Below are 23601 nucleotides of genomic sequence, written 5' to 3'. Positions count from 1 at the left end.
AGCCAATAAGATTAGGTTTTGAGAACCGAGTAAAACCGAGTAAAACCAAATCCGCTCATCTCTAGTATTAACGCATGACCCTGATTGCATCCTTAGTGAATTCGAAGACTTTTAGAAATCATTATATAATGCTGATGCTGCTTCTTCACCCTCTATGAGATTCACAGAGGGGATTGAGTCCCTTTTGGATAAGTGTAATTTACCATCACTGAGTGGCTCGATGGTGGCTCAGTTGGGCTCAGAGATAGCTATTGAGGAACTAGACAATGCCCTTAAGACCCAGAAACCGGGCAAGGCCCCTGGGCCTGACGGTATGTCTATTATGTATTTTAAGAAATTCAAGGGGATTCTACTGCCCCATCTTTGTAGGCTCTTTAATGGATATCTTAAAGGTGAACCTTTGTCTCCTCGTACGCTGGAGGCTCGAATTGTCTTAATTCATAAATCTGGTAAAGACCCCAACTCGTGCTCTAGCTATCGCCCAATTTCCCTGTTAAACAACGATATTAAGCTTTTTGGCAAAGTTTTAGCCCTGAGGTTGAACTCGGTTCTCCCGCAATTAATACACGCCGATCAGGTGGGCTTCATCCCAGGCCGACAAGCTAGAGACAATACCCGAAGAACTATTAATCTAGTTCATTCGATTAATAAATCTAAATTGCCTTCCATCCTTCTCTCGCTTGATGCAAAGAAGGCTTTTGATAAAATTTTGTGGCCTTTTATGTTTGCTACCCTGCGTAGGTTCGGCCTGGGAGGAAGCCTACTCCAGGGCATCCAGGCTCTCTACTCCAACCCTTCGGCCAGAGTCCGGGTAAACGGTAGGGATTCTTGTTTATTTCAGATTAACAATGGTACACGACAGGGGTGTCCCCTATCACCATTAATTTTTGCTATGACTATCGAGCCTCTGGCGTGTATGGTTCGGGCTAACCCTGATATTAAAGGTATATTAGTGGATGGTGTGGAATTTAAATTATCGTTATTTGCGGATGATGTATTGTTTACTCTTTCCTCCCCCCATGTATCCATTCCTAATTTGTTTCAAACGCTATCATCATACTCTTTTTATTCAGGTTACCGCATTAACTATACCAAATCAGAACCTCTCCCTATGCATCTTAGTGAGGATACCAGGTCTCTCCTTACCGCTAATTTTAATTTTTCCTGGCGCTCTAAGAAAATTAAATACTTGGGCGTGTTTATTACGAACTCCTATGGGTCCTTGTATTCTGCAAATTTTCCAACTCTTTTCAATTGTATTGAGTCCGACTTACGAGCATGGGACAAGCAAATCATAGCCTGGTTTAGACGTATAGTTACAGTAAAAATGAACATCTTGCCCAGGCTTTTATATCTGATTCAAACAATTCCCGTACGCATCCCCGCAGGGGCTTTGTGTCGAATGCAGAACCTTTTTCTGAAATTCATATGGTCTAATAAACCCCCCAGGATTAAGACTTCCACACTAGTAAGGGACCCAGTTGCTGGAGGCAGAGGTTTACCAGATATTCGAAAATATTATCACGCCACTCACTTGAGCCAGGCTCTTGCCTGGTTTTCTCAAGTCCCTCACTTACCCTGGATACAAATCGAACTCCTGCTAGCTAAGGCCTCCACTTTGGTGTCCCTGCTTACACCTGTCCAACCTACCCTGAAGGCGCGAGTGTGCGCTCCTACTACACAGTTTACCTGTTCCCTGTGGTTCTCCTGCATTCGACACTATAGTCTCTCTATATTCCCGTCTCCTATCACCTCTGTCTGGGATAACCGGGATTTCCCCCCTGGCTCCTCTTTACATAGAAACATAGAAACATAGAATTTGTCGGCAGATAAGAACCACTTGGCCCATCTAGTCTGCCCCTTTTTTTTTTTTATATATTATTTTTTTTTTATCACTAACCTTATTTGTTCCTTATTTCTTTGTAAGGATATCCTTATGTCTATCCCATGCATGTTTAAATTGCTCTACTGTCTTAGCCTCTACCACCTCTGATGGGAGGCTATTCCACTTGTCCACTACCCTTTCTGTGAAATAATTTTTCCGCAAATTTCCCCTGAACCTCCCCCCCTCCAGTCTCAGTGCATGTCCTCGTGTCCTATTGCTTCTCTTCATTTGGAGAATGTTTCCCTCCTGGACTTTGTTAAAACCCTTCATATATTTGAAAGTTTCTATCATGTCCCCCCTTTCTCTTCTCTGCTCCAAACTATACATATTGAGATTTCTTAGTCTTTCTGGGTATGTTTTGTGATGTAGGCCATGCACCATTTTAGTTGCCCTCCTTTGTACAGTTTCTAATGTATTAATATCCTTTTGAAGATATGGCCTCCAGAACTGAATACAGTATTCTAGATGAGGCCGTACCAATGACCTATACAGTGGCATTATTACTTCTTTCTTTCTGCTGCTGATTCCTCTCCCAATGCAGCCAAGCATCTGACTAGCCTTCCTCATTGCCTTGTTACATTGCTTACCTGCCTTTAAGTCATCTGAAATAGTGACTCCTAGATCCCTTTCCTCCTCAGTAGTTTCCAGTATAGTGCCATTAATACTGTATTTAGCTTTAGGATTTTTGAGACCCAAGTGCATGATTTTGCATTTTTTGGCATTAAACTGTAATTGCCAGACTCTTGACCATTCCTCTAGTCTACCTAGATCCTCAATCATTTGTTTTACCCCACCTGGTGTGTCTACCCTGTTGCATACCTTTGTGTCATCTGCAAAAAGGCATACTTTCCCTTTAATCCCATTTGCAATGTCACCAATAAAGATATTGAAAAGCACTGGTCCAAGTACAGATCCCTGGGGTACTCCACTGGTAACATTTCCCTCCTGTGAATGCACTCCATTTACCACAACTCTCTGTTTTCTATCCTTCAACCAAGATCTTATCCATTCAATAATCCTAATATCCAATCCCAAACTTTCAAGTTTATTTAGCAGTCTGCGATGTGGAACTGTGTCAAAAGCCTTACTAAAGTCAAGATAAGCTATATCCATGGCTCCACCTTTATCCATCACTTTAGTCACACAATCAAAAAAGTCAATAAGATTTGTTTGACATGATCTTCCCCCAGTGAATCCATGCTGTTTGGGATCCAGTAAATTGCCGGATTTGAGATGATCTACAACTCTTTCTTTTAAGAGTGTTTCCATCAATTTCCCTACTACTGATGTAAGACTCACTGGTCTGTAGTTGTTTGCCTCTTCCTTGCTTCCACTTTTGTGCAGTGGGACTACGTTTGCTCTTTTCCAGTCCCCTGGAATTTCTCCTGTAGCTAATGACTGGTTGAATAAATCTGTCAATGGTGCTACCAGCACCTCTTTAAGTTCTTTTAGTATCCTTGGATGTATCCCATCTGGCCCCATAGATTTGTCCACTTTCAGCTTTGAGAGTTCTGTTAGGACCTTCTCCTCTGTAAATGTACTTGTTTCATTTTCCTGAATATCCCTGCAACTTAACTGTGGCCCCTTCCCCTCTCTTTCAGTAGTAAATACTGAGCAAAAATAATCATTAAGATGATCTGCTATTAAATTGTCTCCCTCAACAAGATTCCCAGTGTCCGTCTTTAGTTTTATAATTCCGCCTTTTGTTTTTCTTTTTTCGCTTATATACCTAAAAAAAGTTTTGCCTCCTTTACCCACTGACTGGGCCATTTTCTCCTCAGCTTGTGCCTTTGCACATCTGATTACCTTCTTTGTCTCCTTCTGTCTAACAAGATATATCTTTTTGTCTTCATTATTTTGTGTCTGCTTATATTTCCTAAAAGCCATCTTTTTTGCTCTCACAATATTTGCTACTTCTTTTGCAAACCACACTGGCTTCCTTTTCCTTGTGTTTTTCCTAACAGTTTTGATACAAAGGTCTGTTGCCTTCAATATTGCACATTTGAATGTTTTCCACCTCTCCTGCACTGTTTCCAAGTTCCTCCACTCTGCCAAAGAATCGCTTACACATTTTCCCATCCCTACAAAATCAGCCTTCCTAAAATCCAACACCTTTGTTTTTGTATGGGACGAGTCAGTCTCTGTCTTAATGCTGAACCATACTGCTTGATGATCACTGGATCCGAGGTTTTCACCCACTTTTACGTCTGATAATCTGTCTCCATTTGTAAGTATTAAGTCTAATATTGCGTCTTTCCGAGTGGGCTCCCGCACTCGTGGCATCATCTGAACCCGCGCCCAGGGCTGGTCTTCGACTTTATTGAAGGCAATTCCTGGCACTCCTTAGATTCTTTAAGGGACAAATATGGTATCACCCAACTTGTAATGTTTGAGTATTTGCAACTCCGCTTTTTCTTAAGTTCCCTTCCACACTCCAAGGTTATTCGCCAACATACCCCCTTTGAACGACTTTGTGTTTATTCTCCTATGCGACAGGGTATTATCTCCATACTTTACGGTCTATTACGCTCAGTAAAATCGAATGATACTCTGTCCCATGAAAACAAATGGGAACAGGATTTGGGCCCTCCTCCTGGGGAAGACTCTTGGGAAATTATAAGACAAAATGTCGCACAGTCCTCGATTTCCTCTTTAATAAAGGAAAATTCCTATAAAGTGTACACCAGGTGGTATTTAGTGCCAGCTACGCTTCACAGAATTTTCCCTGGGTCTTCCCCATTATGTTGGCGTGAATGTGGCCATATTGGGGATATTAAACATATTTGGTGGTCATGTCCCAAAATTCGCCCCTTCTGGGACCGGGTAGAGAGCCTTATTGGTTCTGTCCTTTGTTCCCAGGTAACGTTAGGCCCTTGGATGTCTCTGCTGGGCCTCCCTCTCCCTAATTTCAGTAGTATTTCGACTAGCCTTGTACTCCAAATCCTTCATGCCGCTAGATGTGTGATAGCTAAATGTTGGAAAAAAAACCACTGCTCCCCCTATGGGCATGCTGCTGTCCAAAATATGGTACATCTCCACAATGGAGAAAATCACGGCTTCCCTACGTGATAGATCTGATAAATATATGAAGATTTGGGAACCTTGGTTCACTTACACTAAAACTCCTGTTACACGGCTGTAATATAAAAGTGCCAGAGTTATACTCCCACTGTTTCTGTGTGAATATTCGACTGCTAACTTTGTTTAGACGTGTTAACCATGATTGTCTACCTCATGATGTGAGTTCGTCCCTGAATCCTTTCATAGTGGGCACCCTCCCCCCCCCCCCCTTTTATTTTTTTCTCTTCTTCTTTCTCTCATTTCCTTTTCATCCTCTCTCCTCTGTTTCCCTTTCTCTTTTCTACTTGCTCTTATATACAGAAAATTGTCGAAGTTTATATTGTTGACGTACTGTGTTTTTGTATATCCCACGGGATATCCTGTATGTTATACTGGATTTGTCTTGTATCGTTGTGATAGCCGGGCAGCGGCTGGTCCATCAGTCATATTAAAAGCATTGTCCACCAGTCCGTCTCATCACATAAGCAAGCAGTTTATTCACAGATCAGACAGGGTTATCACGACAATAACATTTAACTTCTTTTTCTTCTCAACAGCGCAATATTCATATGGGTTACATCAGGTTACATCTCCTTTCATTTGCTTCACTGGCAATAACAGCATTAACAATGATGTGACAGCATTACAGTACAGTACATACCAGCGCAGTCTCTGGGAATCAGTAGTGCGGCTTCCGCAAACTGAGATTCATTTCAGTGTGCTCTCCCCCATTCGCTAGGGGCTCTATCTAAACGGGATCTCTCATGGACACGTTACTGGGGGCCTTCCGCCAAACGTGGTTCCTACCACTCACACAGGTCCTCTCCCGAAGACTCACACCACCCGTCCTGCTTCTTGGGTACACCTGAAGGCCCTTTGTTCCTGGTTCCTTCCACTGTACTCTGCATACTGTGGCTCTCACACTGCACTCTCCATCTCTCACTGAAGCTGCTGGCTCTCCTGTTACACTGCAGATATGGGCTCTCCCTCTCTTCATAGCAACACCCACACGCTGCTCTTCTCTCCATCATGCCAGGGACTGTGGACCATGCTTGTTCCACAGTCCCCGGACTGCGTTTCTCCTGGACACTAGCCTGTGCCCTCCATCCTCAGACCTCAGCTCCCACTGAACTGTCCTGTGCTTTGTTCCTTTTTCTAAAACCCCCCTGCACTTCCTGTCCTAACCCCCTACATGTGGCAGGATCTGCCAGAACTGGTTTTGGGGCCATAAAACTCCCCCACTCACTGATAAGAATGAAATGGCTTGTGGAACTTTCCAATATCTCTTGTCTCCTAACATTCCAGTATGCCACATACACCCCTGCTAAAATCTTGCGTGTCCCCACGCAATATACCTATGAGCTTGCAAAAATTCTAGCAAGGAACAGTCTCTTACTGTATACTCTACAGCAAGGTCAAAACATAACACACAATAAACAAGCATAATTGCAGTATACATCTGTGACAGGACGGTGCCGTACGGGAGCACTCGCTGCTTCCGCGTCCCGTTGACTGCGCACAGAATGGAAGGTCAAGCCGCACGAGGCCTGACCACATAGGGGATTCCCGCTTACCGTCAGTAACCGCCTGTTACTGACTCCACCCACTGCGTTGTGGGCGGGTTCTTGCTGCCACCACCAAACTCCTAACCTGCCGTGGCGTTTGGAACCACGGTTCTGCTCTGTATGTGCCGACGCACTGCTTTACCACACCTGTGTGGTGTCGACGAATCCCCCCTAGCCACTTGCTAGGCCTCTACCGGTAGCTGGCGGAAGGCGGAGCTTGGAGACGTCAGGTGCTTCCCTGGACAGCCGGAGAACGGGGCTAGGTTTGGCCTAACCCTGTAGGTCACAAGATGAAGCAGTCTTCTTGAGGCAATGATGTTTATTTGCTCAAATATAGTTCTAAAGAGAACTCCTCCCTATTGCTAGGGGCAACAGCATACAATCAAGATGTTTTCAGCAGAAGAAGATGTTACAACTACAACTCTGGAGGCACGCAGGTCTCCTTTTTATGTCAGTTTTCCACACAGTACCACAGGGGGGTAAGCCCTCCCTGTCTTCTCCAACCAATCAGGTTATTTTACAAAATACCAATAAATTACATTTTACAAGGATATAAGTGCAATAAAACAATATCCTCCTTCCTGTCACCCAGACAACGTTTGGTATCAGATTAACATTCACCATTGATACATTTATCACTTATCTTCAAAATACAGATGTTTCTGGTCATTCCCATCTCCAGGCAATCCCAGTGTTTAAGATTACAACAGGAAAGGCTACAACACAAACAAACAGTCTTCCTTCCTTTATCTTCCATTCACGGATCGTATATCAAATCGCCTACATGAAACAAGTTCCAAGCCCATAAACCCAGTGATTAGCATCTCTCTCTAAGGAACTTACACATCAAAAGGTATTGTCCTTCACACCTCACTGCTAGTACAGGGCCCTTAGCATGCCACTTCCTATTTCCAGAGGATAAGAGTTGCTTATTCAGACAACTATAGTAACTGCATTTTTCCTTTAAATACATTTCATTTAAACACGTGTTTCCCTTTAAATATACACAGAGCCTGTCTTGAATATAAAATAGATACAGTTAAACATGCCTTCCTGCAATAGTGCACAGAGCACTACATATGACATGTTAAAAGTAAAACACATAATTAAACAAACTTTTAAACAGTCCGTAACATGGCGCCGGGCACGAGGGTTAACCCCTTCAGTGCCGCAGACGCCATTACACGTGTGGCTGGCTATTCTCTCCGGCCACATTCCCCCCCCCCCATTCAAGCGGGTCAACCAGGGACCCATGTCCCAACGATTTGGGTCCTGGTCCCGCAGTCCCTTGTGTTGAAGGGGACGCTACCTAGGGTGTGTAGGCTCCGGCCTAGACAGTTCATCCATAGTGCAGTGGGCCTCTCTTCGTGGGTGCACAATGTTCAAATAGTCCACCTGAAGTCCAAGTTCAAGGCTCCACCACAAACGTCTGTCCAATTCCCCCAAGGTAGGTTGCAGCCACCTAACAGGTAGGTGGTAAGTCACCACGGTGGGGGGCCGGTTACAAACAAGTGCCACCCACGGTGTCCCAACTGTGGCATACCCCAGCTCCCACAATAGCAGTATACTGCTCAACCAGGCCACAGGGTGCTCCTGCCCATATGGCACTTTCTGGCTCTGTACTGCTCCCAGTCCGTGCAGTGGCGCAACAGTTCGTAACACACAGTCCTGGTCAAGAATGTGCGCCATCAGCACTGGAGCGGGTACCCGAGCCTCCTTCAATGACTGGAATGCCAACTCGCAAGCGGGTGCAAAGTCCACTGACTTGGGAATGCCCTTCCTAGCCATCTCTGTCAAGGGGTTCACTACAGGACTAAAGTCAATGACAACATGTCCGTAGGGCCTTACAGGTTCTAAGGTCAGTACCGGTCTAGGTGATGTGGGTCGGGGACAGCCTCTGGTTGCCTCCACCCCCTCTGGGTTGGGCCTACCCCTGTCTCCTCCCACATGGTGCCCCAGGCACTGCACCTCCGTCATACCTATCTGGCAACTGTCTGCCCTAACTGTCAGACCTGCCCTCCAATCCTCCTCCGTCGACCTATGACTCGGGAAACCTACCCTGTCACCTAGGCCTACTCCTTCCTCCTCGTCCGCTACCTGTGCCACAGTGATGGCGGCCAGACCACCAGCCTCTGGATCCTGTGTGGCATCCACTACAGGGAGGCTGCGTGTCTTCCCCGATCTACTGCGCACAGGCAGGGGACCTGCTATGTCCACAGCAACTTGCTGCAAGGGTTCTCCTATGGGCAGAGGCCCAGAGACAACACAAACGCTGGAGTGCCCCGGCTGCCAACGCATGGCACCAGCCTTACAGTTGGTCTGGGCGTCATCCGACATTCCAGACCAGGGTAAGCTCTGTGTCAGGCACTTCAGGGTACGGTCTGTCTCCGGGTTACTGTCCAAAGGGGTTTCGCTGGCAACCGACACTGGTTGCGCAGGAACGTTCCCTGAGGGGACCAGTTGGACACATTCCCTATCTGGTCTATCCCCTCCCACTTTCCTGGCTACCCTGTACCTTAACCCTTCCCGCCAGGTCAACCTCCCCGCCCCAACCCTGTCAAGGCCGCTGCCAGAGTGGCGCCTCATGCCTTTCGGGGATGGGTCAGAGAGTTGAGCTTCCCTAAACTCCTGCCTGTGGCCCTCAATCTCTCCTAAATTGGGACACTCTACAGGGGGATCTAGGTGGGGACTACTAGGGTCAGTCTGGTAGGGGTCAGTCATGGAAAAGTCAGTGTGGTTTCTCATACTCACCGCCGGAGTTGGCAAACCACTTGGGTCAGGAGCATCATTGGGCACCCCCACAGGATCACACGAGCTGGAACCGACATACTCTGCGTTGCTAGGGGACGTTGGCATACCAGAGGCAAAAGGCATGCGGGGTCGATGTACTGATCTAGCCGCTGTGATCTTTTCCTCTGGGCTGGTTGATGCTGTGGTTGGCTGTGCTGGCAGTTGTCTAGCAGCTGTAGTCTTTTCCTCTGGGCTGGGCTGTGCTGGAGTAGCTGATGTCAACGGTGGTTTTGGAACTTGACTCCGGGGAATTGCGCCAACAAACATAGTGACGATCCCACCACCCAGATCATTTCCTAGGACCACATCAGTTGGGAGACCATCCATGACGGCAACTTCTCGCAACTCTGGTCCAGCTCCCCAGTCCAGGTAGACTCTTGCCATGGGAACCGCTTTTTCTGTTCCTTCTGCCAGGGTGACCGTGGCAGTGCGACCCTGCAATACTGCAGCAGGATCTATGAGGTGGGGGCTCACCACAGTGATTGAGGCCCCAGAGTCTCTTAGGCCTTCTCCCTGCAGGGGTCCCACGTGGACTGGCTGCAGGTGCCTCCACATGTTGTGTAGGGGCTGTTTGGCCATGCAGGTGACTCTCTCCGCAGAGTGCACCTGTCTCTCGCCACACTCCATCGGACTGACTGGAGGGGGAACAGTCTCTGTAGGCTCATCTCCTCTCCTCAAACAAGCGATCCGGGCTCCAGCACTCGGATTTGGGGCACGAGTCTGGGGTGCTTGGGATGCAGGACAGTTCATCCTCAGATGCCCGATTTTCCCACAGCCGTAGCACTTCTTCTCCAGTCGTGGCACCGATGATCTCTGATCAGTTGCAGGGACTCTGCGGTGCGGTTGCTGGCTAAGAGCACCCGGGTTAGAAGATGCTTGTCTTTGGGGGTGATGAGCTGAAGAGGGGGGTCCCCTTGGTGGTACAGTCTGTTGGAGCTGGCTGCTGGCGGGGCGCTTCTGCCCCCGTGGCCGAATTGCCACATATTTGTCGGCTAATTGGGCAGCCATTTTTAAGCTGGGTGGCTCCCGATCTAGCACCCACTCCTTCACTTCTTGGGCACACCTGCGGTAGAACTGCTCCCTGCAGATCAGGTCGATCAGTGCGTCCCATGTAGTGGCTTCCGAATCCTTCACCCACTTCACCACGTACTGCCGCAGCTGGTTGGCGAACTGCTCATGGGTGCTGCTAGGATTCTTGGGCAAGTCTCTGAACTTCTTCCTGTAAGACTCTGGAGTGATGAAGAATCGCTGGAGGAGGGCCTTCGCGACTTCGTCGTAGTTCCCACAGTCCTCCGTCGCCACTCCTCGATAGGCCTCCAAGGCCTCTCCATGCAGAGTGGGCACAAGGTGTCTCACCCACTCCGACTTGGATAGATCGTGTAGTTTGCAAGTCCTTTCAAAAACTTGTAAATGTCCATCAATGTCCCCATCACTGTCTGCAAACTTGGCAAACTGAATACGTCCTGATCTGTGTACTACAGCTGACAACGGCTCCCCGGGTACCACGGCCTGTGATGCCCGCTCCGCATGCCACATCCGAATGACAAGCATGCGTTCTTGCTCCGTTGCCCTTTCCCCCAATTCCGCTAGCCGATCTGCTAGGGTATCCGGGTCGCCCCCCCTGGGACGTTGGGATCCTGGCCCTGCTAGGGATTGCTGGGAAACATTGCTGCTGTGAGAGAGGGCGGGGCTTGTGGTTCTCACCGGTTCCTCACGAAGGTCCACTGGTGGGCCGTCCTCTGCGATGCTGACGCCGTCAGTGCTTTCCACCTCCGCCCGATGAGACTCCTCCCAGCTCCTGAGCGCCGCCTGCATGACGCTCCTGGACGCGTTGGAAGGGATTTCCACACCCTTCCCCTGGCATACGATCTCCAGATCCTCTTTGGACATTCCGCTGAATTCCGCCATCTTGTGCGTTCTCCTGCGCTGCAGTTACTCCTCTCCTGAGTAACTCGGCTTCTCCAGTCGGGTGATGAAAAGCCGCCTGGGATTATCCCACCGCTGCCACCAATTTCTGTGACAGGACGGTGCCGTACGGGAGCACTCGCTGCTTCCGCGTCCCGTTGACTGCGCACAGAATGGAAGGTCAAGCCGCACGAGGCCTGACCACATAGGGGATTCCCGCTTACCGTCAGTAACCGCCTGTTACTGACTCCACCCACTGCGTTGTGGGCGGGTTCTTGCTGCCACCACCAAACTCCTAACCTGCCGTGGCGTTTGGAACCACGGTTCTGCTCTGTATGTGCCGACGCACTGCTTTACCACACCTGTGTGGTGTCGACGAATCCCCCCTAGCCACTTGCTAGGCCTCTACCGGTAGCTGGCGGAAGGCGGAGCTTGGAGACGTCAGGTGCTTCCCTGGACAGCCGGAGAACGGGGCTAGGTTTGGCCTAACCCTGTAGGTCACAAGATGAAGCAGTCTTCTTGAGGCAATGATGTTTATTTGCTCAAATATAGTTCTAAAGAGAACTCCTCCCTATTGCTAGGGGCAACAGCATACAATCAAGATGTTTTCAGCAGAAGAAGATGTTACAACTACAACTCTGGAGGCACGCAGGTCTCCTTTTTATGTCAGTTTTCCACACAGTACCACAGGGGGGTAAGCCCTCCCTGTCTTCTCCAACCAATCAGGTTATTTTACAAAATACCAATAAATTACATTTTACAAGGATATAAGTGCAATAAAACAATATCCTCCTTCCTGTCACCCAGACAACGTTTGGTATCAGATTAACATTCACCATTGATACATTTATCACTTATCTTCAAAATACAGATGTTTCTGGTCATTCCCATCTCCAGGCAATCCCAGTGTTTAAGATTACAACAGGAAAGGCTACAACACAAACAAACAGTCTTCCTTCCTTTATCTTCCATTCACGGATCGTATATCAAATCGCCTACATGAAACAAGTTCCAAGCCCATAAACCCAGTGATTAGCATCTCTCTCTAAGGAACTTACACATCAAAAGGTATTGTCCTTCACACCTCACTGCTAGTACAGGGCCCTTAGCATGCCACTTCCTATTTCCAGAGGATAAGAGTTGCTTATTCAGACAACTATAGTAACTGCATTTTTCCTTTAAATACATTTCATTTAAACACGTGTTTCCCTTTAAATATACACAGAGCCTGTCTTGAATATAAAATAGATACAGTTAAACATGCCTTCCTGCAATAGTGCACAGAGCACTACATATGACATGTTAAAAGTAAAACACATAATTAAACAAACTTTTAAACAGTCCGTAACATGGCGCCGGGCACGAGGGTTAACCCCTTCAGTGCCGCAGACGCCATTACACGTGTGGCTGGCTATTCTCTCCGGCCACAACATCACACACAGTATAACAATCACATGAGCAGAAAAACATGGCATGCAAAACATCACATGAAACACAAATCACATATACTGCTGCCTTTTTCCTCTTAATTACAGTCCTGGGTCACAGATGATCATGAATGTTCTAACATCTTCTGGCAATTGTGCCAAACACTTAGAACCTGCCCATGCCGGCCCTTTCTTCCCCAGTTCGCTGTGTCAAAAGAGGTAGGTGGCTCTCATGGGCCCCTCCCAATAAAGGTTTCCCCAAATTGTGAAATAAATCTTCGGTACCGATCCTGTTCGCGGACGCCAAGTTGTGATAGCCGGGCAGCGGCCGGTCCATCAGTCATATTAAAAGCATTGTCCACCAGGCCGTCTCATCACATAAGGAAGCAGTTTATTCACAGATCAGATAGGGTTATCACGACAATAACATTTAACTTCTTTTTCTTCTCAACAGCACAATATTCATATAGGTTACATCAGGTTACATCTCCTTTCATTTGCTTCACTGGCAATAACAGCATTAACAATGATGTGACAGCATTACAGTACAGTACATACCAGCGCAGTCTCTGGGAATCAGTAGTGCGGCTTCCGCAAACTGAGATTCATTTCAGTGTGCTCTCCCCCATTCGCTAGGGGCTCTAACTAAACGGGATCTCTCATGGACACGTTACTGGGGGCCTTCCGCCAAATGTGGTTCCTACCACTAACACAGGTCCTCTCCCGAAGACTCACACCTCCCGTCCTGCTTCTTGGGTACACCTGAAGATCCTTTGTTCCTGGTTCCTTCCACTGTACTCTGCATACTGTGGCTCTCACACTGCACTCTCCATCTCTCACTGAAGCTGCTGGCTCTCCTGTTACACTGCAGATATGGGCTCTCCCTCTCTTCATAGCAACACCCACACGCTGCTCTTCTCTCCATCATGCCAGGGACTGTGGACCATGCTTGTTCCACAGTCCCCGGACTGCGTTTCTCCTGGACACTAGCCTGTGCCCTCCATCCTCAGACCTCAGCTCCCACTGAACTGTCCTGTGCTTTGTTCCTTTTTCTAAAATCCCCCTGCACTTCCTGTCCTAACCCCCTACATGTGGCAGGGTCTGCCAGAACTGGTTTTGGGGCCATAAAACTCCCCCACTCACTGATAAGAATTAAATGGCTTTTGGAACTTTCCAATATCTCTTGTCTCCTAACATTGCAGTATGCCACATCATCATCTCCTTTTTGGTCTGTATTGCCTTACTCGACATCTTTTCAATAAAAATATTGCGTTAAAAAATAAATAAAAAAAATCCTATTTTCTATTTCATCCTAGAGGATGTTGGGGACACCAAAAGAACCATGGGGTTTATACCAAAGCTCTATAGCGGGCGGGAGAGTGCGGATGACTCTGCAGCACTGATTGACCAAACTTAAGGTCCTCATCGGCCAAGGTATCAAACTTGTAAAACTTAGCAAACGTGTTTGACCCCGACCAAGTAGCAGCTCAGCTAAGTTGCAATGCCGAGACACCCCGGGCAGCCGCCCAGGACGAGCCCACCTTCCTAGTGGAATGGGCCTTCACCGATTTCGGTAACGGCAAACCTGCCGTGGAATGAGCCTGCTGAATCGTTTGACATATCCAGCGGGCAATGTTCTGCTTGGAAGCAGGACACCAAATCTTATTGGGAGCATACAGGACAAACAGAGACTCTGTTTTCCTCACTGGAGCCGTTCTGGCGACATACATTTTCAAAGCTCTGACCACATCCAGAGACTTTTCCTCAGCCAAAGCGCCAGTAGCACTGGCACCACAATAGGGTGGTTAAGGAATACAGGATACTTCATGAGGATCAGTACCGCTGTGTACTTCTATCCCCCATCAGAGCTGCGCACAGGAACCCAGATTTGACCGCTGCGGCTCGGAGATCCCAGTCCGCATTTTTTTATCCACACGGCTCCAGCCACAGCTGCTTCCACACTGCCTGGCGGCACGAACGACAGGTGGGCTTCTGGTCAGTGCACTCGGCCTGACCTCCGCCATCACTCCGGCTTCAACAGTTGTCGGTCTCCGTGTGGGGGACACGGAGCTCTCGGATACGGCGGCGTCTGGGTGAGGACGGCTAAAACAAGCCCCTTGTGCACCGCAGCACCGTCCTACATCTATCGCTGAGGCTCTGGTCTTCAACATCTCCCTGGCCAACGGGACAGCACCAGGGAGCAGGCATCGAAAGCTCCTGCCCAGCGTTAACAGGTGCATATATTTCCATTCATCTTAATATTTGTTCATATTGGCTGAATAACGCATTCAATCCGGGCTACGTGTAAAATTCTATGAGCACGCCACTGTGAGCCATCCATTCGGAAATTATCTTGCAGCTGTACATCTCAGTGTACATATTGAACTCTGCACAATCTGGGACTCCCGTGGTAATATCGGTAATTGAATCCTTATTATTCGTTTTTAACTGGTGCTATAATTAAATACCAGGTGTTCAGCTATATCACATTGTTTATTAATATTATTGTGATGATTTAATACTGTATTATACCCCCGGGAGGTTGTTGTATTGTATTTTATTTTTATTAAATGTTTCATATTACATGATTGTTAAGCGCCACTTGTTTTTTTCTGGTACTTCTGTGTGTTAAGGGATTGGCAATTCCCTTTTACAAGAGGCTGCTGACAATCATATTGCAGTTTCACTCACCTGAGCGCTTAGTGTCTCCTTTCTTCTGGTTAATATGAAAAGAGGAAACCACCTTTGGCAGAAATTGATGCCGAGTTCTCAACTCTGCTCTATCTTCATGGAAGATCAAATAAGGCTCTTGTGAGACAAGGCCGCTAACTCAGACACCCGCCTTGTGGATGCCAATGCCAACAAAATGACAACCTTCCAAGTGAGGGATTTCAATTCTACTTTACGTAAAGGTTCAAACCAATGTGATTGAAGGAATGACAATACCACATTAAGATCCCAAGGTGCCACAGGGGGCACAAAGGGAGGTTGGATGTGCAAGACCCCTTTTACAAAGGTCTGCACCTCAGGAAGTGAGGCCAATTGTTTCTGAAAGAAAATTGACAAGGCAGAAATCTGCACCTTTATGGAGCCTAATTTAAGGCCCGCATCCACTCCATTTTGTAGAAAATAAGAATTTACTCACCGGTAATTCTATTTCTCGTAGTCCGTAGTGGATGCTGGGAACTCCGTAAGGACCATGGGGAATAGCGGGCTCCGAAGGAAGCTGGGCACTCTAGAAAGATTTATGACTACCTGGTGTGCACTGGCTCCTCCCACTATGACCCTCCTCCAAGCCTCAGTTAGGACACTGTGCCCGGACGAGCTGACATAAAAAGGAAGGATTTTGAATCCCGGGTAAGACTCATACCAGCCACACCAATCACACCGTACAACTCGTGATACTATATCCAATTTGACAGTATGAAAACAACTGAGCCTCTCAACAGATGGCTCAACGATAACCCTTTAGTTAGCAATAACTATTTACAAGTATTGCAGACAATCCGCACTTGGGATGGGCGCCCAGCATCCACTACGGACTACGAGAAATAGAATTACCGGTGAGTAAATTCTTATTTTCTCTGACGTCCTAGTGGATGCTGGGAACTCCGTAAGGACCATGGGGATTATACCAAAGCTCCCAAACGGGCGGGAGAGTGCGGATGACTCTGCAGCACCGAATGAGAGAACTCCAGGTCCTCCTCAGCCAGGGTATCAAATTTGTAGAATTTTGCAAACGTGTTTGCCCCTGACCAAGTAGCTGCTCGGCAAAGTTGTAAAGCCGAGACCCCTCGGGCAGCCGCCCAAGATGAGCCCACCTTCCTTGTGGAATGGGCATTTACAGATTTTGGCTGTGGCAGGCCTGCCACAGAATGTGCAAGCTGAATTGTACTACAAATCCAGCGAGCAATAGTCTGCTTAGAAGCAGGAGCACCCAGCTTGTTGGGTGCATACAGGATAAACAGCGAGTCAGATTTTCTGACTCCAGCCGTCCTGGAAACATATATTTTCAGGGCCCTGACAACGTCTAGCAACTTGGAGTCCTCCAAATCCCTAGTAGCCGCAGGCACCACAATAGGCTGGTTCAGGTGAAACGCTGACACCACCTTAGGGAGAAACTGGGGACGAGTCCTCAATTCTGCCCTATCCATATGGAAAATCAGATAAGGGCTTTTACATGATAAAGCCGCCAATTCTGACACTCGCCTGGCTGAAGCCAAGGCCAATAACATGACCACTTTCCACGTGAGATATTTTAGATCCACGGTTTTTAGTGGCTCAAACCAATGTGATTTTAAGAAACTCAACACCACGTTGAGATCCCAAGGTGCCACAGGGGGCACAAACGGGGGCTAAATATGCAGCACTCCTTTCACAAATGTCTGAACTTCAGGTACTGAAGCTAGTTCTTTTTGAAAGAAAATCGACAGAGCCGAGATCTGTACTTTAATGGAGCCTAGCTTTAGGCCCATATTCACTCCTGCTTGCAGGAAATGCAGAAATCGACCCAGCTGAAATTCCTCTGTTGGGGCCTTTTTTGCCTCGCACCATGCAACATATTTCCGCCATATGCGGTGATAATGCTTTGCCGTAACATCTTTCCTGGCCTTAATAAGCGTAGGAATGACTTCTTCAGGAATACCCTTTTCCTTCAGGATCCGGTGTTCAACCGCCATGCCGTCAAACGCAGCCGCGGTAAGTCTTGGAACAGACAGGGCCCCTGCTGTAGCAGGTCCTGTCTGAGCGGTAGAGGCCACGGGTCCTCTGAGAGCATCTCTTGAAGTTCCGGGTACCACGCTCGTCTTGGCCAATCCGGAACCACGAGAATTGTGTTTACTCCTCGCTTTCTTATTATTCTCAATACCTTTGGTATGAGAGGCAGAGGAGGGAACACATAAACCGACTGGTACACCCACGGTGTCACTAGAGCGTCCACAGCTATCGCCTGAGGGTCCCTTGACCTGGCGCAATATCTTTTTAACTTTTTGTTGAGGCGGGACGCCATCATGTCCACCTGTGGTTTTTCCCAACGGTTTACCAGCATCTGGAAGACTTCTGGATGAAGTCCCCACTCTCCCGGGTGGAGGTCGTGTCTGCTGAGGAAGTCTGCTTCCCAGTTGTCCACTCCCGGAATGAACACTGCTGACAGTGCTAGTACATGATTCTCCGCCCATCGGAGAATTCTTGTGGCTTCTGCCATCGCCATCCTGCTTCTTGTGCCGCCCTGTCGATTTACATGGGCGACTGCCGTGATGTTGTCTGACTGGATCAGCACCGGCTGGTGTAGGAGCAGGGATTTTGCTTGACTTAGGGCATTGTAGATGGCCCTTAGTTCCAGAATATTTATGTGAAGGGAAGTCTCCTGACTCGACCATAGTCCTTGGAAGTTTCTTCCCTGTGTGACTGCCCCCCAGCCTCGAAGGCTGGCATACGTGGTCACCAGGACCCAGTCCTGTATGCCGAACCTGCGGCCCTCTAGAAGATGGGCAGTCTGCAGCCACCACAGTAGAGACACCCTGGTTCTTGGAGACAGGGTTATTAAGCGATGCATCTGAAGATGCGATCCGGACCACTGGTCCAACAGGTCCCACTGAAAGATTCTGGCATGGAACCTGCCGAAGGGAATTGCTTCGTAAGAAGCCACCATCTTTCCCAGGACCCGCGTGCAGCGATGCACTGATACCTGTTTTGGTTTCATGAGGTCTCTGACTAGAGATGACAACTCCCTGGCTTTCTCCTCCGGGAGAAACACTTTTTTCTGGACTGTATCCAGAATCATACCCAGGAACAGTAGCCGTGTCGTCGGAACCAGCTGTGACTTTGGGATATTCAGAATCCAACCGTGCTGGTGCAGCACCTCCTGAGATAGTGCTACTCCCACCAACAACTGTTCCTTGGACCTCGCTTTTATTAGGAGATCGTCCAAGTATGGGATAATTAAAACTCCCTTTTTTCGAAGGAGTATCATCATTTCCGCCATAACCTTGGTAAATACCCTCGGTGCCGTGGACAGTCCAAACGACAGCGTCTGGAATTGGTAATGGCAATCCTGTACCACAAATCTGAGGTACTCCTGGTGAGGATGGTAAATGGGGACATGCAAGTAAGCATCCTTGATGTCCAGGGATACCATGTAATCCCCCTCGTCCAGGCTTGCAATAACCGCCCTGAGCGATTCCATCTTGAACTTGAATTTTTTTATGTATGTGTTCAAGGATTTCAAATTTAAAATGGGTCTCACCGAACCGTCCGGTTTCGGTACCACAAATAGTGTGGAATAGTAACCCCGGCCTTGTTGAAGTAGGGGTACCTTGATTATCACCTGCTGGGAATACAGCTTGTGAATTGCCGCTAGCACCGCCTCCCTGTCTGAGGGAGCAATCGGCAAGACAGATTTTAGGTACCGGTGTGGTGGAGACGCCTCGAATTCCAGTTTGTACCCTTGAGATACTATTTGAAGGATCCAGGGATCCACCTGTGAGCGAGCCCACTGATCGCTGAAATTCTTGAGGCGGCCCCCCACCGTACCTGGCTCCGCCTGTGGAGCCCTATCGTCATGCGGCGGACTTGGAAGAAGAAGCGGGGTAGGATTTTTGTTCCTGGGAACCTGCTGTTTGTTGCAGCCTTTTTCCCCTACCTCTGCCGCTGGACAGAAAAGACCCGCCTTTTCCACGCCTGTTTTTCTGGGTCCGAAAGGACTGAACCTGATAAAACGGCGCCTTCTTAGGCTGTGAGGGGACATGGGGTAAAAATGCTGACTTCCCAGACGTTGCTGTGGAAACTAGGTCCGAGAGACCATCCCCAAATAATTCCTCACCCTTATAAGGCAACACTTCCATGTGCCTTTTAGAATCTGCATCTCCTGTCCACTGGCGAGTCCATAAGCCTCTCCTAGCAGAAATGGACAATGCACTTACTTTAGATGCCAGTCGGCAGATTTCCCTCTGTGCATCTCTCATATATAAGACTGAGTCTTTGATATGGTCTATGGTTAGCAGGATCGTGTCTCTGTCTAATGTGTCAATATTTTCTGACAGTTTATCTGACCACGCAGCGGCAGCACTGCACATCCAAGCTGACGCAATAGCTGGCCTAAGTATAATGCCTGAGTGTGTATATACAGACTTCAGGATCGCCTCCTGCTTTCTATCAGCAGGTTCCTTGAGGGCGGCCGTATCCGGAGATGGTAGTGCCACCTTTTTAGACAAACGTGTGAGCGCTTTATCCACCTTAGGAGGTGTTTCCCAACGTGACCTATCCTCTGGCGGGAAAGGGAACGCCATTAGTACCTTCTTAGGAATTACCAATTTTTTATCAGGGAAAGCCCACGCTTCTTCACACACTTCATTTAATTCATCTGATGGGGGAAAAACTACGGGTAGTTTTTTCTCCCCAAACATAATACCCTTTTTAGTGGTACCTGTATTTATATCAGAAATGTGTAACACCTCTTTCATTGCCTCAATCATGCAGTGAATGGCCTTAGTGGGCATCAGGTTAGACTCATCGTCGTCGACACTGGTGTCAGTATCAGTGTCGACATCTGGGTCTGCGGTCTGAGGTAGCGGGCGTTTTAGAGCTCCTGATGACCTGTGCGACGCCTGGACAGGCACGAGCTGAGAAGTCGGCTGTCCCACATTTGGCATGTCGTCAAATTTCTTATGTAAGGAGTCTATACGTGCACTCATTTCTTTCCATAAGCTCAACCACTCAGGTGTCTGCCCCGCAGGGGGTGACATCCCTTCTAAAGGCATCTGCTCCGTCTCCACATCATTATCCTCATCAAACATGTCGACACAGCCGTACCGACACACCGCACACACACAGGGAATGCTCCAACAGAGGACAGGACCCACAAAAGCCCTTTGGGGGGACAGAGTGAGAGTATGCCAGCACACACCAGAGCGCTATATAATGCAGGGACTAACTGAGTTATGTCCCCTATAGCTGCTTTTTCTATATAATTGTATACTGCGCCTAAATTTAGTGCCCCCCCTCTCTTTTTTACCCTTTTCTGTAGTGTAGACTGCAGGGGAGAGCCAGGGAGCTTCCTTCCAGCGGATCTGTGAAGGAGAAATGGCGCCAGTGTGCTGAGGGAGATAGCTCCGCCCCTTTTCCGCGGCCTATTCTCCCGCTTTTTCCTATATTCTGGCAGGGGTATTTTCCACATATATAGCCTCTGGGGCTATATATTGTGGTATTTTTGCCAGCCAAGGTGTTATTATTGCTTCTCAGGGCGCCCCCCCCCCAGCGCCCTGCACCCTCAGTGACCGGAGTGTGAAGTGTGTGTGAGGAGCAATGGCGCACAGCTGCAGTGCTGTGCGCTACCTTGGTGAAGACTGATGTCTTCTGCCGCCGATTTTCCGGACCTCTTCTTGCTTCTGGCTCTGTAAGGGGGACGGCGGCGCGGCTCCGGGACCGAACACCAAGGACTGGGCCTGCGGTCGATCCCTCTGGAGCTAATGGTGTCCAGTAGCCTAAGAAGCCCAAGCTGGCTGCAAGCAGGCAGGTTCGCTTCTTCTCCCCTTAGTCCCTCGTTGCAGTGAGCCTGTTGCCAGCAGGTCTCACTGAAAATAAAAAACCTAATTTCTATCTTTCTTTCTAAAGGCTCAGGAGAGCCCCTAGTGTGCATCCAACCTCGGCCGGGCACAAAATCTAACTGAGGCTTGGAGGAGGGTCATAGTGGGAGGAGCCAGTGCACACCAGGTAGTCATAAATCTTTCTAGAGTGCCCAGCCTCCTTCGGAGCCCGCTATTCCCCATGGTCCTTACGGAGTTCCCAGCATCCACTAGGACGTCAGAGAAAATGGAGAAACCATCCAAGGTCAAATTTCTCCACAGGAGCTTTCTTGGACTCGCACCAGGAAATATATTTCCTCCAAATACGGTGATAGTGCTTCGACGTCACACCCTTCCTAGCAAGGAACAGGGTAGGTATAACTTCGTCGGGAATACCCTTTCGGGCTAAAATCTGGCGTTCAACCGCCATGCCGTCAAACGTAGCCGCTGTAAGTCTTGATAGACGAACGGCCCCTGCCGCAGCAGATCCTCGCGAAGAGGAAGAGGCCAGGGATCATCGACCAGTAACGCCTGAAGATCCGGGTACCAAATTCTCCTTGGCCAGTCTGGAGCTACAAGGAGCGCTGGAATCTGAGTTTTCCTTAGAATTCTCAGAACCTTTGGGATGAGAGGAAGCAGAGGGAAAACGTACATTGACGGAAACACCCACGGTGACGTCAGTGCATCCACTGCCGTCGCCTGAGGGTCCCTGGACCTGGAACAGTACTTCTGAAGTTTTCTGTTGAGGTGGGATGCCTTCATGTCTATGTAGGGAACTCCCCAAAGACTTGTCACCAGTGTGAAGACCTCTTGATGGAGGCTCCACTCTCCTGGATGTAGATCGTGTCTGCTGAGGAAGTCCGCTTCCCAGTTGTCCACTCCCGGAAGGAATATTGCTGACAGAGCACTTGTATGTGTCTCTGCCCAGCGGAGAATCTTTCTGGCTTCCGCCGTTGCTGTCCTGCTCTTTGTGCTGCCTTGGCGGTTTATGTATGCTACTGCTGTCACATTGTCCGATTGGATCAGGACAGGCCGGCTACGAAGCAAATGCTCCGCTTGTAGAAGGCCGTTGTAAATGGCCCTTAGCTCCAGAACGTTTATGTGAAGATGAGTCTCTGGACTTGACTGCTCCCCAACCTCGGAGACTTGCATCCGTGGTCACTAGGATCCAGTCCTGGATCCCGAACCTGCGTCCCTCCAAGAGGTGAGAGCTGTGGAGCCACCACAGGAGTGAAATTCTGGTGTTGGGAGATAGAACTATTCTCCTGTACATATGAAGATGGGATCCGGACCACTTGTCCAACAGGTCCCACTGAAACACTCTGGCATGGAACCTCCCAAACTGGAGGGCCTCGTATGCCGCCACCATTTTCCCCAGCAACCGAATGCATTGATGAATGGAGACTGTTGTTGGTTTCAGAATGAGTTTTACCAAATTCTGAATTTCCAGAGCTTTCTCCACAGGGAGGAACACTCTCTGCTGGACTGTGTCCAGAATCATACCTAAAAACGCCAACCGGGTTGTTGGGATTAACTGAGATTTCGGCAAGTTTAAGAGCCAGCCGTGCTGTTGCAGAATCGATAGGGACAGTGCAATGTCCTGTACCAACTTGTCTTTGGATCTCGCCTTTATCAGGAGATCGTCCAAGTATGGGATAATTGTAACTCCACGCTTGCGGAGGAGAACCATCATCTCTACCATGACTTTTGTGAAAATCCTCGGAGCCGTGGACAGGCCAAACGGCAGCGTCTGAAACTGGTGATGAGTATCCTGGAGTGCAAACCTGAGGTACCTTTGATGAGGGGGATAGATGGGGACATGAAGGTGTGCATCCTTTATGTCCAATGATACCATGAATTCCCCCTCCTCCAGACTGGAGATCACCGCTCTGAGAGACTCCATCTTGAATTTGAATTTCTTCAGGAAAAAATTTAGAGATTTTAGGTTAAGGATTGGTCTTACCGAGCCATCTGGCTTTGGTACCACAACCTGATTTTGACACAATTTTTGTATTGCTCCACAGACTAGAACTCTGTCTGGAAGCGAAGCTGGTAAGGTCGATTTGAAAAAACGGCGAGGGGGAACGTCTTGAAACTCTAGTTTGTACCCTTGGGTCACAATTTGCAACACCCAAGGGTCTAGGGCCGAGCGAACCCAGACCTGACTGAAGAGCTTTAGACTTGCCCCCACCGGTGCAGTCTCCTGCAGGGGAGACCCGGCGCCATGCAGTGGATTTGGCAGAAGCCGGGGAGGACTTCTGCTCCTGTGAACTCGAGTAAGCGGGAGTTCTCTTGCCCCTTCCTCTACCTCTGGTGGCAAGGAAGAAATTTCCTCTGCCCTTTTTATACTTGTTGGGCCGAAAAGACTGCATTTAATAGTGTGGTTTCTTTTGTTGCGCAGGAACATC

The sequence above is a fragment of the Pseudophryne corroboree genome, chromosome 2 (assembly GCF_028390025.1).
Source record: "Pseudophryne corroboree isolate aPseCor3 chromosome 2, aPseCor3.hap2, whole genome shotgun sequence".
NCBI lineage: Eukaryota > Metazoa > Chordata > Amphibia > Anura > Myobatrachidae > Pseudophryne > Pseudophryne corroboree.
Note: the sequence above shows the minus strand (reverse complement) of the source record.